Here is a 15634-nt window from a genome sequence, read left to right as displayed (position 1 = left end):
ATCACTAACTTGGGTTTATTCCAGGAAATCAAAGTTAGTTAACATGTTAAAATCAAATAATGCATGTTCCCCTATTAATAGATTGACTAGGAAATCATATAATCATCTCAATATATACAGAAATATTGTTTCCCAAATTTTGACATTTCTTGCTGTTAAAAAAAAAAAAAAAACTCTCAGGAAAATAAGAGTTGGAAATTTTCTTAATTTGATAAAGAGTATCTACAAAAAGCCTAAAGCTAGTACTATATTTTAGTAGTAGAAGACTAAATGCTTTTCCCTAATTATTTTTATAATAAAATTAAGATAGAACAACAAGGCTAGAAAGTCCACTCTCTCTACTTCTGTTCTCTACTTCTACAATGTATTGGAGGCTCCAGTCTATAAAATAAAGCAAGAAAATTATTAAATGTGTAATTAAAAGTGTTTTATTATAGTAATTAAACATAAAATTAAAAGTATTAAAGTATTGAATGTACTAAAATTTAAAAAGGAAAAAGTAAATATGTCTACTAATATATTCCTAAAATATCCTAGGAAATTATTTTAAAAACCAGTAAAAACAAGTGAATTTAGAAGGCACAGTCAAAATATAAATATTGTCTTTCTATGTATCCACAATGAACAACAATAAATTAAAAGTTTGGATGCATTTAACAAAATGTGTGCAAGGTGCGTACAGTAACAACATAATACCAAGAGATTACCTTAATACCAAGATTATATATTATCATAATACTAAGAGATCATCTCTTGGCAATATTTGCCAAGAGGAAATAAAAAACTAAAATGAATAAAAAAAACTAAATAAATGAAGAGTTATACCACATTCATGAACTGAGGAAGACTCAATATTGTTAAGACTGCTATTCTCACCAAATTTACTGAGATATTTGATGAAATTGTGTTCAGATTTCCAGGAGACATTTTGTATAAATATAAAAGTTGATTTCAAAACTTGTATAAAATGCAAATGACCTAGTGTAGCCAATGTGATTTTTTAAAAAAGAAGAAATTGAAGGATTTATGTGACCAAATTTTAAAACTTGCTGTAATGCTATATTATTCTAGACAATACTATCTTGTATCTGGTAAAAGTTTAGACATATTCATTGATGAAAAATCAATAAAAAATACAGAAATAGACAAACTAATATCAAGTAAATGTTCCAAGTCAGTTCTACTTGGAAAGAAAAGTCTTGTCCCCAAACTGTTTTGAAATAGTTGAACATCTTTACAGAAAGAAATTAATTTCAACTCTAATCTCATACCATATATAATAATTATCTCAACATGGGTGACTGATATAAATTTAATAATTAAAAGCCTAAACTTATAGAAAATAACATGGGAGAAAGTCTTTATAAACCTAGAGTAGGAAATGATTTCTTAGCTAGGACACAAAAAGCATGAATATTAAAGGAAAAAATAATATATTGGAATATATTAAATTCACGAAAGTTTGCCATTTGAAAGACACTGTTAAGAAATGAAAAGGTGAGTTACAAATTGGGATAATACATTTACAATATATCTGACCAATGATTGGTATCCAGAAAATATAATAAAAACTTTTACATATTCATAGTAAAATGAGAAATGACCCAATAAATCGAGGTAAAATATTTGAATAGTCAAGACATTTCACAAAGTATATACTACCAGCTAAGAAGACATAGTTTAAAAAATAAAATATCACACCACAAACTGGGAAAAATATTTGCAAAAAAAAATCTGACAAAAGACTGTATATTGAATGTATAATTAATTAGAAGACAAGACTGCAACTCAAGAAAAGGCAAAACTTTTAAATATGTATCTCATAGCGTTTGTTCATAACCAAATGCCCTTTGAAAGCCTGTAAAACTATTGTGAATAGCGCTACAATGAACATACACATGCATGTGTGTTTATAATAGAATCATTTATCTTCCTTTGGATATACATCCAATAATGGGATTGCTGGGTTGAATGGTGTTTCTGTCTTTAGGTCTTTGAGGAATCACCACACTGTCTTCCACAATGACTGAACTAATTTTCACTCCCACCAAAAGTGTATAAGCATTTCTTTTTCTCCACAACCTCACCAGCATCTGTCATTTTTTGACTTTTAATAGCAACCATTCTGATTGGTGTTGATGGTATCTCATTGTAGTTTTGATTTGCATTTTTCTAATGATCAGTGATGCCGATAGATGGAATAAAGAGAACATGGTACATATAAATCATGGATTACTATGCAGTCATCAAAAAGAACAAGATCATGTCCTTTGCAGGGACATGGATGCATGGATGGAGCTGGAGGCCATTATCCTTAGCAAACGAACACAGGAATAGAAAACCAAATACTACGTGTTCTCACTTACAAGTAGGAGCTAAATGATGAGAACACATGGGCACATAGAGGGGAACAACACACACCAGGGCTTTTTGTAGGTTGGAGGGTGGGAGGAGGGAGAGGATCAGGAAAAAATAACTAATGGGTACTTGGCTTAATACCTGAGTGATGAAATAATCTGTACAACCAACTCCCATGGCATGTTTACCTATATAACAAACCTGCACTTGTACCCCAAACTTCAAAGTTAAGGAAAGACAAAAATATAAACGAACAAACAAAAAAAGCTTGTAAAACATTGCAAAACTTATCTTGCATATTCTCAGCTAAAGCTTGGTCTTTGCAGTAGGTAGTTCTTGGTGCAAACCTAATTTTTTTTTTTTTTTTAAGACTTTATCTTGCTCTGTCGCCCAGGCTGGAGTGCAATGGCCTGATCTCTACTCACTGCAACCTCCGCCTCCTGGGTTCAAGCGATTCTCCCTGCCTCAGCCTCCCAAGTAGCTGGGATTACAAGCTCCTGCCACCGCGCCCAGCTAATTTTTGTACGTCTTAGTAGAGACGGGGTTTCGCCATGTTTGCCAGGCTGGTCTCGAACTCCTGACCTCAGGTGATCCTCCCACCTCAGCCTCCCAAAGTGTTGGGATTACAGGGATGAGCCACCGCGCCTGGCCCACAAACCTGATTTGACCTATGACAAGATCTTTAATCTTAGGCAAGCCACCTAGTCTTAGCAATGACATTTGTGAAATAGAGATTGTAACAGTGTAAATTCCTATAGGCACTTTAAGGATTACATGAGTCAAATCAAATAAATTTTTGGTAAGACATCTGGTACTTCATATACGCTCATTAAATAATATTAAATGCTATCCTTATTTATCATCACAAACATCTTAATTTAGGTGTTTTCTATTTTAAGTTTCTTTAGCTAACATATTTCCTTGCACACAAATATTGATTAAAATACATAAAAACTAGTCTGTTTAGAGAAAACTGTACTGATTATTGAATTTATGCATGGTTTTGATAATTTAGAATGAATGATTACTCAGACCATTTTTGCTTTGAAATCAATTATTCTTCTGTTATGCTAGATGTGAGTTGTAAGGATTCTTCATTATTTTACCTTCCTAAAAGTTAATTTAACAGCAGTTACAAAAAATATATCCTAATAAGTAATAGTCTTAAGAGAATAACTGATTCTTTACTAGTCTTCTTTATGATTTCAGTTAAGGTTCATCCTAGTCAACAGAGTTAGAATTTGGAGCCCTAAACTTTGGAAAACCTATTTCATAGAAAACGTCTGAACTCACATTCTATCGGTTTACATGAAGATATTTGTTCAAGGCACTTACAAGTACAAGCTCAGTCAGTATGTAAGTATTTTATAACATTAGGTTTGGAAGGTTTTTTTTGTTGTTGTTTTATTTCAATAGCAATGTCAGAAAAAATGAAGTTATCTGTTGGTACAAAAGAATAATACTGAATTTTTATTTGAATGTAAAATATTTTGGAAATAAAATATTAGATAAAACGTATTTTATATGCATAAAAGTGAACACACTTTTTGAAGTAAAGTTTAAGGATTACATATGAATATATGTGACATATATCTAGCAGCGAAATTACCAAAAAAAATGAACTTTAGGTAATCACTAATTAAGCTTGTAAATAAGAATTAATATCAGAGATAGTCATTAAAGTGAAAATATGATAGACCAACTTTCGTATTTTTGTTATTTAGGGGAGTTACTCATTTTAGGAAGAGCTTTACATATTTATGACCTGTTTAATCGATGGTAGGTAATAATTCGCTGAAAACCTTTCAGTGTTCTCTAGAAGGTGTGTGGATATTTGAAAGTGAGCAGATTCTTTTAAGAAAAAGAATAAATAATTCATTGTATAAAAGCCCCCAAATACGTAATGATAAAATAGATTATAAACCGTATTGATAATAGCACTGGGAATAATATTTAGCCTTCAAATATCTGCTGACTTTTGTTCTCCTTCTTCATGCTAGATATGATCTTATGTAGTAATTAAAATTAAAAAAAATTCTTATGTAAAAAAGTTCAAAAAGTTCTTAGAAATAATGATTTGAATGAAAGTTCTGTTTAATTATTGAAGTGTGATATGACAGAAATATTTTTCAACAAATTTATTTCGCAAATATTTATAGAGTCCTGCAACACATCAGTTACTATTCTAGACAGAAAGGATAAGATACAGCAGACAAAATCCCTATTCTGCGATGTTCTTCTTGATATTTGTTTAAAATAAAAATAAGTTTTGACTTAGTCATCTCAATGCAATATAACTGAATGGTATTAGAAATGTCGCAGAGTATACTGAAGGACAATTTACTCTGCATGAGGTTATATTAAATGTAAATAAAATATTTACATACAAAAAAACTCATGCTTTCTTTGGCTTGTTCCAACTCTCTTCTCCATAGTTCCCTCAATATTTTGCATCTCGTGGATGTCTATTATTTGTTTGTTAAACTGTGTTTGTCATACCTTCAAAATATATTCATAAGCTGGCAACTTCTTACCGTGTCCAAAACCCCACACAACCTACCTCCCATTGCCTCCTTGCCAGATTCTATCTCTGCTATCCCTTTTGCTCATTTTGGTCCTTATAATTCTGTTTGAAATAGTATGCTAGCAAGAAATTCAGAAATTGTAAACTATAAGAAACTTTAGGGGTTAATTTGTTCAATACTCTTAAGTTATCAGTGAGGAAATAAGGTCCAATAGCAACTTAACACTTTGCTTAATGTGTTCCAGTACAGCTAGCTGGGTCATCACTTGCCATGATGTTGTAGGAATTTCTGTAGAAGAAAAACATGTTTTTTATATAACATGCAGATTCTCTTTCAAACTTAAAGATTTATGATTCCATGAAAATAAGTCAGGGTGCAGCTCAAAGTGAACACAGGTAAACATGGTGGGATTTAAGAAAAAATGAACAAGAAAACTAAAGGCTTTGAGGCCATAGAAAGGGAAAACATGAAAGTAGAGGTGGAGAAAATACCATACTTAATTAACTTTAAAATTTACTCATCCGTAAGAAAAAATGTTAACAAGTAAACTAGGACAACATGCCTTAAAGATATTATGATGAATTGGTCACATAAGATGCTCATTGCTTTGATATTTTCCCCCTCCAAGCAATTTGCCACTTTTCTCTACCTTTAGATTTGTTAATTTTGTTGAGATAGAAAATTCTTGCATGAAGTTCAATAGCAAAACAGAGTATACACAGTTTCTCATTGTGGGCATCCTCTTAGATCCCATAAAGCACTTAATTGTTGTGTGCAAAGGAAACAACAAAGGCAAAGGTAAATTGTTTGCCTTACTAATGTTAACTTACACCTTATTGCTCTGTTACTATTTACACAGTAATTCTAAATTTTAATGTCCTATAGAGTACAAGCTCTCTGAAGATATTGCAAAGGCAATTAAACTCAATACACTTTATAATACCAATGTACATAACTTAACTGATACTGAAAAGATGAAAGGCTAATACCACATTTTGTCTGTGAAGATCTTCCAGGAATTAGACCATAAGAATTAGAAGGATGGTGCAGTTATCTTTTTAGGGGGAATGTCTATAAGTAGGGAGGGAGTTGGGAGAAACTGAGAGAGCATTCAAACTGCAATACAAGTCTTACTTAAGTGAAGAAGACAAGGAAGGAAATTTAAGAGTCTCCATCCCACTTTTCAGTGCAGTCAAAGGGAAGCACCACACGTCCTGAGGTGAGCATGGCTTCAGTGAAAATGCAGTGATAGATTTTAAAATATAACCACTGGAGCCCTTGTCCAATTAAGCTCCCTGTTCTTGAAGATCTTGAAGATATGGTGGGTATATTTTCATCACCGTCACAAACATTCATGTAAGTCCACTGATAATCGCTACATTGCTACTGATGCCAATGATTGCAAAATGTGTTCTATCCTAAGACCCATCATGATTTTAGAACTATTCAAGTGAGAAGATGTGCGTGTTGGAATCAATGTCACAAGGTAGTTGAGGAAGAAACTATTAATGTACTTTTGGCTACTGCAATGTAGCTAAACAGAGGGAAATTTGAGCAGTGTTTTCAAAAAGAGGAAGGAAAAATAAAATAATGGAAAGGAACTATCACCACCACCACTGCCACCCATAAAAAGGTCCAAAACACTTTATTACTTCTCTAATATGTCAAATATGTACCTAGGCTTTTTATCTCAGGACTTCTGTATTTCTGAAACAGCATTTTTATGGTTCTAATTTGATCTCAAAAGCAAAAATAAAAAATATTTTTGAAATAATGGATCCACTAAGAGGATGTCCATATTTATTAAAACCTTATTATTATAATTGGCTTTTATATTTTTTAATTTTTTGAATTTTTTGGCATCCCTTCTTTCCCTATTAGAAAAATATTTCTTGAACTTCATTTCAAAAAATGAAAATAATTTTGGTTTTCTGACCCAAAAACAATTGATTTTCATATTTAAAACTTTTAACAGAAAGTTTTGAAGAAGAATGTGACCGTTTTAATTAGCATCTCTCCAACACACAGTTAACACATCAATTATCATTTTTCATGAATATGCCAATATGGACATATAAATACTTATATTTTCAAAAAAATAAAATCAAGTCTTGCCTACTATTTAGTAAATCTCTGTCTTTTATGTATATTTAAAAAACAATATTATTTAAATAATTATTTTGAATAGATACAATTATTCTGTAGTTTTGGATTTAAGCAGAACAATATAGGTGTTTTAATTTAGAGGCTTGCAGCTCTTGAAGTAGGGATTGAAAAAAATACATCTAAATTCTTGCATTTGTTATACATTGAATTATGGCATTTACATAAGAATCAGAAGAAGTTTTCAATTGCCTCTGTATGCAATTTTATGCATTTCAGATCAATACATAAATTTAGAGTTTTAGATCCTGGACTTTCATGTAAATCATCTGAAGAAAATAATATTCCATAATAAAGTATTTTCTAGCTCACAGTTTTTAAAAGATAATTTTAAATACAATGGGAAAGTAATATTCAATACCTCTCTGTTAAACAAAAATTAAATACAAATATATAGTTGTTTTAATAATGTAATTAATAGAACCTGACTATTAATAGTCCTATGCAGTAAAATATATATCATATATTATGGCATAATAAATGTGTGTGATGTCTTCTATTCATTTCTGAAGTTATATTTGACAAAGAAATTCTAAAATTTGCATATTACAAATTAAAAATAACTTAGAACAAGCAGTAATGATCTCTAGATAGCCCTTAAAATCCCTAGCTAATACAAGTTACTAGTAAACAGCAATTGTTTGAAATTTATTACAAAAGTCAACCTTATTTTTATGGAAGGTTAGGAATGCACAGGGAAAGAAAACAATATGAATAACAAGAGTTGAGGTACTAAATGAAAAGGTGGAAATAACAAAAGCATGGCACATGCGAGGGCAGCTGTAAAACAAAGAGGGTTAGATTAGAATAGTCAAATTATGTGGCAGGGTGCAGGGGAGATGGCTAAAATGAGTGGAGGAGCAGATACATGGCTAACTAAGAAAGTAATAGTGGTGAAAGAATTGGATACAGGCTAACTCTTTGTTCTTTTGGGTTAGATGGAAACAAAAACTATTTGATATTCAATCACCTTATAGGTTATTGCTGCATGTCCCATGGTAGAATGTCCTATGGAAGATGAGAGGGTAGTATCTTGTTGAGATGACCATGTTCAAGTGAACATTTGTGTATGGGAGTATGTGGGTGTTTAGGGAATTTAATGATGCAGTGATATAAAAAGAAATAATATCTATTAAACATATTATTCGTATACTACATCATTTAAGGTTTACCAAGACATTTTGCCCAAGTGTAAAATTGCATCTTTTGTTGTTTTATAATTTTATCATTTCTAAGGGATTTGGGATATATGACTCTGTTATGTAATATCCTAAGTATAAGTGACTTTTCCAGTGTGCACGTGACAGAAGCATTCTCTTATCGAGGCTATGAAAGTGAAGACTATTTCCACAGACTTCTATAAAAACTCAAGTGTATCTACAACAAAACTATTCTTATTCTAAATAGGATATTATTTTCCTCTTTGAAAGGTTTGGAAAGGTGTTTTATTGTTTGTTTCTTTCCTTTTTCACAGTTAAATAGATGATCACTTGCTTGGTCCAGATTCTTAGAATTTTGGAAAATTTTGGCTTCTGTTTATTATCACTATCCAAATAGACATCTGTATTCCACACATTAATCAATTCAGAAAAGCAAAGACGGTAATGATTTCACTTAAATAAGTACCCCAAAAAACAATGGGAAAGCAACCATCTACTGATTTCCTGCTTTCAAGTACTATTCAGAATAATTTGCTCTCTAATCCACTAGAACTATATAAATTTGTCAATTGAAACTCGGCCTTCTGTCAAGTATAAAAGAAATTTCTGAGATCAATGTAAATGTTTGGCCTGATTACAAACACTATGATTTGAGTCCACTTACTTTTTTCACCTTTTTTCTTCTTAAAAAAAATTTTCTCAGTAATTGACTTTACTTCAGCTTATTTCTTTGTCAGCCATTATATAGTGAAATATGAGATAGCTACATTGGCTTCTTATATTTCACAGTAACTGAGTTGGATTCTGGGGCTTATTATGTCAAACCTCACCTCTTTTGATAAAGATAATAGAGATAAAAAATAGAAATAGTAGAGTTATTAGTAAATTGAGATATCAGCTTGGGTCTTCGATGACATCACCTCTGCACATTCATATTGAGTTGTTCTTCATTAAATTTACACTCAATAACAAAAAATTAAAATAAAAGTTATCCATAAACTTGGAATATTTGTAGCTACAGTAGGTAAAAGTGGTGTTTATACTTTATTGAATTCTTGATGAACAATCCATAAAGTTTTTCAACGCTACACTCAACTTTAAAAAGTAAAGAAACTGAAAAAATCAGAGGGTAAGAAATTGATATGCCATATGTTAACAATGGATCTGGCAGAAGTTTTTCTATATTCTGTTGACCAGGAAGTTACATTCAGTTTTGTGAATCAGAAATAGACAGATAAACAAGTTGTCATTGGATAATTTTGTCCAAGATTCATAGTATGTCCTTGCTAACCATGAATCTCACAAGAGCTTTAACACATCTGCAGCAATATCCTAGCAAAAATGTGAAGTTAAAAAAAAAAAAAAAACACTAAATTCAGTTCCACAAAATTTGTTTCAGAAGTCAAAGAAGGATAATTTTAAAATGTTCCCCTTGACTGTTTAAATTTAAGAAATGGCACCTAAGTGGTTAAAATTTACTTTTGAAACAGTTAAGTTTTCTTATGGACTCCAGGCCCTGACAAAATTGGAAAAAAAATAAAAGGCATTAGTGAATAACAGTATTTATAATTTATATATGATATATACCCTGGGCAAAGTAGGTTCCAGAAATGGAAAGGCAGAACTGAGAGTGGGAAAGGTCAGGAATGTTTTTCTCAAATGGCACGTCCTATAGAAATGGATATGAAGCCCCTGTCTAGGAGAAATGGTATTTTGGTGATTTTTCTTTTTGATGTTGAATAGGGCACCCTGGGACACAGAAGGACACAAGGACTAATCTGCTGCTCATTGTGCTCCTCTTGTTTGCAGTTTGACAAATTATCGGCTTCAGTGGAAATGGCTGGAAGTCTCTACTTTTAATGAAAGCACTCATTATTTCTCTAGAGTTTCATTTTATTAACTTTCAGACATAGATAAATGTAAAGAATTAATATATGCAATGTGTCATGGTTAGCACATACTTTTGATTTTAACAGCTTTTCAGGGAGTATAAAATGTTTTAAGAAACATAGACTATAAGCAATGATTATAAAAATTTATCTTATATCATTTGTTACTTGGTATTTAATGTAATATTTTATATCAAATTGTGCATATCTTCAAATGACAATCAAAAAGCTACTGACCATGTAATATGTTAATATATTAAATAATGTTGAAACTGGCACAAGGTGCATTGGCTCACACCTGTAATCTCAGGACTTTGGGAAGCTCAGGAGGGAGGATCCTTTGAGCCCTGTAGGTCGAGGTTTCAATGAGCTACGGCTGCCCCGCTGCACTCCAGCCTAGGTGATAGAATAGGACTCTGTCTCAAAGAAAAAAAAAAAAAAGACATTGAAACTAATACCTGAGCCTAGATTTTGTTTTTGCATCAATTAAAATTTCCATGAGCAGACTTATAAATTATACAACTTTGATTTGTATAATTCATGAGATTTTACTGGGGCTAGATCAGCAGTTAGACCAACCCTGATTTAATAACCATATTGACAAGAAAGCTAAATTATTTTACAAAACTATTGAAGCTGGAAGTAGAGATGCCTACGCTAGAACTTTTAACTCAGTGTGTGATCAAAATTTAAAATGTAGCAGAACCATTTGAGGGAGCAGTTTAAACATTGCACCAGGCAACCATACCTAATTAGTGTATTATTAAATTGTATGTTCAAATTTGACCAGAAACAATTTTCTAAGTGCTCCCTTCAAAAATACAATTTATTTTCTTTATTCTGTGTAAAAACTATTTTGGGAGTACATGTTTATGAGTACTGGTTATAACTGCTCTTTAGAAATAGTTGTGTTTGGTTTTGCTAGGAAGTTTACTATGCTGAGGTGTATATCTGAATTGCTGTTATACTGTCAAGATACTTGAAAGTGCATGTCCCAAAGTTTAATGGAACATATTAAAGGATAGTTTTTTCTTCCCCCCCAAAAAAATATTTCTCATTGATTTGCTAAAAGTTTTTAATATCGATGTGATGATTAAAATATAAAGCACAATTATTTGGGAGTAAGTACAATGCTTCAAATTATTAAATCATGTACAGACAACATTCTGGAAACAAATGTTGCATATTATTTTTTATTTATGAACAAATAGGTATTAGTTTCAACTTAAGCAACTGTCAACCCAGAGTTAGAATTATATCTGCTGTGATTCAAGACTTTTGGACACCAATGGATATCCAGAGATCGATATTGCAGTTCATGGGCTTAGGACACATGAGCAGAAAAGAAAAAATACCACAACCAAACACAAACACGAGCACAAACAGGCCCCAGTAAACTCTGACCCAGAGTTTCCTAGTACCCAGACAAAGCAGACTCATAATACTAAAAACTCATTGTGATTATGACATGTTATTTGATTAAACATAAGTCTGCATTAGTCTTTATGTATGTCTAAACTGATACAGATTTGTGTGAATCCAGAGCCATTTAATGGATTTTAGTGCACTTTCCCATAGCTTAAATATTAATAATAATCTAAAGATTTAGTTTTGTACTTATCATGTGAATGTACAGATATTTATTTTTATTTTCCTTACCCAAAATAAGCATCTTGAACTCCCCTATTTAATTCTTTTGTAGATCCAGTTACTTAGTAAATTATTTGGCACATATAGTATTTAGTGATTAGGTGGGGATGTCAAATAACAAATAGACTCCATTATAAAAATACAAGATAGTATAACATAATCATATATATTTTATGCAAGTTATTACTTTAGCTAGTTGGTTTTAAATTTACCAGCTAAATTGATGGTAATGGAATTAAGAGCATCCAATAACAGAACAGACATATGATTCCTGTAAATACTTAAATAATAATGGTTTATTCCTGATATGTGCACTGTACCATGCATTTCCTATTTTATATTATATTAAGACTTTTCTCTCTATATATATTTTTTGGGTTTCTTCTCTCATTTTTCAATAAACTATTTCAATAGAGAGCAGTCTTCTCTCAACTAAATAAATACAATATTCTTTAAACTGTAATATTATCTTCTTTTCTTTATATGTGTTTTTATCCATCTTCAATCTCATGAATTATTTGTGTTGTGTTCTTTTTTGTGTACAAACGGTTTTTTATTTAATTGGAAGATTAGAACATCATCTATCCTTTTGTAGCGTAAGAGGAAAGAAGTGACAAAAGAATTCTGTTAAACACAAGCAATTGCTATAAAACGTTAAAGCAATATTAGAGAATGCGAATATTAGAATGCTTTTTAGGTATCTATAGAAAAATAATTATGTAGATAAACATTCAATATGATTGCCTTAAATATGCTTCCTGCTGCTTAAGAAACACAAAGCTGCTTTTCCAGGGATATATTTTATTTATGGGCTATATCTATCTGACCTAATATGAAGGATTTAGAAATTTTGTCTAAATTATAAAAAGAAAATGAAATTTATACACATTGCTTTTTGTTTGTTTTTGTTTTGCTAATCCTACTTAATTATAAAAGCATCTATAAATAAATCTTGCCTTATGAATAAGTTAATATTCCATGTGTGGTAGAAAAAATTGTTTATCTTTTGTTAGAAGATATTTTTCTTATTTTTGTATTTTCTCAATTTTATTTTATTTTTAATTGCCATGAAATGATTGTATATATTTATGGAGTATAGTGTGATGTTTTGATACATTCATACACTGTGGAATCATTAAATCAGTCTAATTAATGTCAGCTAAAAAAGTCAAGCTTTTAAAGAATTAAAATTAGTTTTATTCAGAAGTTTTACTGAGGATTATATCTTGAGGACTACAGCCCAAGCCTGGGAGAAATCTTTCAGAGATTTTCTGTCAGACTGTTCCAAAAAGATGATTTAGCTCACAGTTTATATAAAGGTAGTGGGGGGTTCGGTATGTGTAAAATCACATCAAAATTTGGGCGCAATGATAACATATGATTTTAGATTAATGAGGCACAGTTATTAACCCTGTCAGATGTTATTTTATGTGCAGGAAAAAGCAAGGACTCTAGGGTCATTTATATTTTAAAGAATGTAATGACTCAGGCAAGAGGGTCATGTGTTGCAGCCCGTTTTATCTTCAAAGAGCCTCTCCAGAGACCTGCATGTTCTCAAAGAGTTAGAAGCTATGTGAAATTATACTGGTAAGCAGAAATGAGCAAACATGGATTGTATGTTTCCTACTTTGTCTTACATTAACGTATTTATTACCTCATATACTGACAATTTCTTTATGGTGAGAGTATTTAAAATTCACTATTTAGCAGTTTTGAAATATGATACCATATATTTTTGTCAACTATAATCAACACAGTGTGCCATAGATCAATGTGTCTCCTGTCTAACTCAAACCTTGTGCCCTTTGGCTAACATCTCCCCTTTCTCCATTCACCCCTCTTCCCTCCCCCAGCCTTTGGTAACCACCATTCTACTCTCAACTTCTGTGATTTCTACGTTTTTAGATTCCACATAAAATTGAGATCACATAGTATTTGTCTTTCTCCCTCTGGCTTATTTCACTTAGCATAGCGTAATGTCCTATAGATTCATCCATGTTGTTGCAAATGACAGAATTTCTTTCTTTTTTTATGGAGGAATAATATTCCATTGTATACATAATGCACTTAGGTTGTTTTCATACATTGGCTATTGTGAATAATGCTGAAATGAACAAGGGAAGTGCAGAAGTCTTTTCATCATACTGATTTCAATTCCTTTGAATAAATACTCAAAGGTGCAATGGCTGGATTATGATAGTTCTATTTTTAGTTTCTTAAGGAAATTCCACACTGTTTTTCAAAATGACTGTTCTAATTTGTATTCCCAATAACAATGTGCAAGGTTTCCCTTTTTTCCATATCCTCACCTAAGGCACTTATCTTTCATCTTTTTGAAAATAGCCACTCTAACAGGTACGAAGTGATATCTCATTGCGGTTTTAATTTGTATTTCCCTGACGAATAGAGACATCTGTAATCCCATGCTCACTGCGGCATTATGTATAGTAGCCAAGATATGGAAACGACCTAAATGCCCATTGCTGGATGAATAGATTAAAAACATACCTTTATTTTAATGGAGATTAGAGATCTTGGGAACCATGATCCCAAGATGGAAAGATGTCAGTGCTGATTTCAGTCTGGATAGCAGAGTACTTTGGTGAAACAGAGCCTACTGGCAACCTAAAGTATTCACTCTGAGCATGATTAATCACAAAATAAACCATAAAAAATGAGTCATTTAATTTGGACTTATTATACAATCTAGGCTTTTCCCTAACTACAAAAATTTGGATCATTTTTAGCTATTAAACACTATTGCTGAAATAAGCTGGTTTGGAGTGTATGCGGAAACAGTGGCATTGCAATGACGGACATATTCTGATTGGCCTCTATATTTTACTTAGAAAGACCCACTATGATACATGGGCCCAAAGCATCTTCTTTTGGTTTCATATATTGATATAAATATAATGACCTGTATTAAGGATTTTTTTTTTTTTTTGAGACAGAATCTCGCTCTGTTGCCCAGGCTGGAGTGCAGAGGCACAACCTTGGCTCACTGAAAACTCCGCCTCCTGGGTCCCAGCGATTCTCCTGAATCAGACTCCCAAGTAGCTGGGATTTCAGGTGCCTGCCACCACACCCAGCTAATTTTTGTATTTTTAGTAGAAACGGGGGTTCACATGTTGGTCAGGCTGGTCTCAAACTCCTGACCTCAGATGATCCACCCATCTCAGCCTCCCAAAGTACTGGGATTATAGGCATGAGCCACCACACCCGGCCTAAGGATATGTTGTATTTTGAATAACTAAGCTAAATTTTTTGGAATATACACTTTTAGCTAGTATATTTCAAATATTCTAGTACTATGTACCTTCTTTGTTAAGTATGTCAAATATTCTAGTACCATGTAGCCTTCTATGTTAAAGGGAAACCCAAAAGAAGTACAGAAAGAAACCTTTTGCCATTCTTACACAATATGATTCCTTCCCAAATTGAAAGTATCAGATTCAGAAGCATTTGCAGATGATTCTTTCGGTGCAGCTTCACCAGCTGGAAATTCCCATGGCCAGCAGTACCTCTGCACGGACTTTGCTGGAGCCTGCTAGTTTCGCTCCTCCCACTCAACCTGGCAGCCTGCTGTTGGCTGGCGCTATGGGCCCAGATCTGGCACCCACTGTGGCTCTGCATTTAGCCTGCGGCTAGTCCAAGCATGCAGGGACCGGATTCTGCCTTGAGTCACTGTCTGGACAAAGAGGACATGGCAGCCACCAGAAAACTTGGAAACACCAGCAATCAAGAAGCCACAAGTGGTGTTGCTTCTGTTTCAGGAGGCCTGAAGTCTGAGCCACCAGGGAATGTCACAGTTCTCTCTCTCATTCCCACTGCTCACAGCTTGGCAAATGGGGACTTGTTATAGCCTGTTCGTTCCCACCACCCACGG

The sequence above is a fragment of the Pongo pygmaeus genome, chromosome 3 (assembly GCF_028885625.2).
Source record: "Pongo pygmaeus isolate AG05252 chromosome 3, NHGRI_mPonPyg2-v2.0_pri, whole genome shotgun sequence".
Taxonomy (NCBI): domain Eukaryota; kingdom Metazoa; phylum Chordata; class Mammalia; order Primates; family Hominidae; genus Pongo; species Pongo pygmaeus.
Note: the sequence above shows the minus strand (reverse complement) of the source record.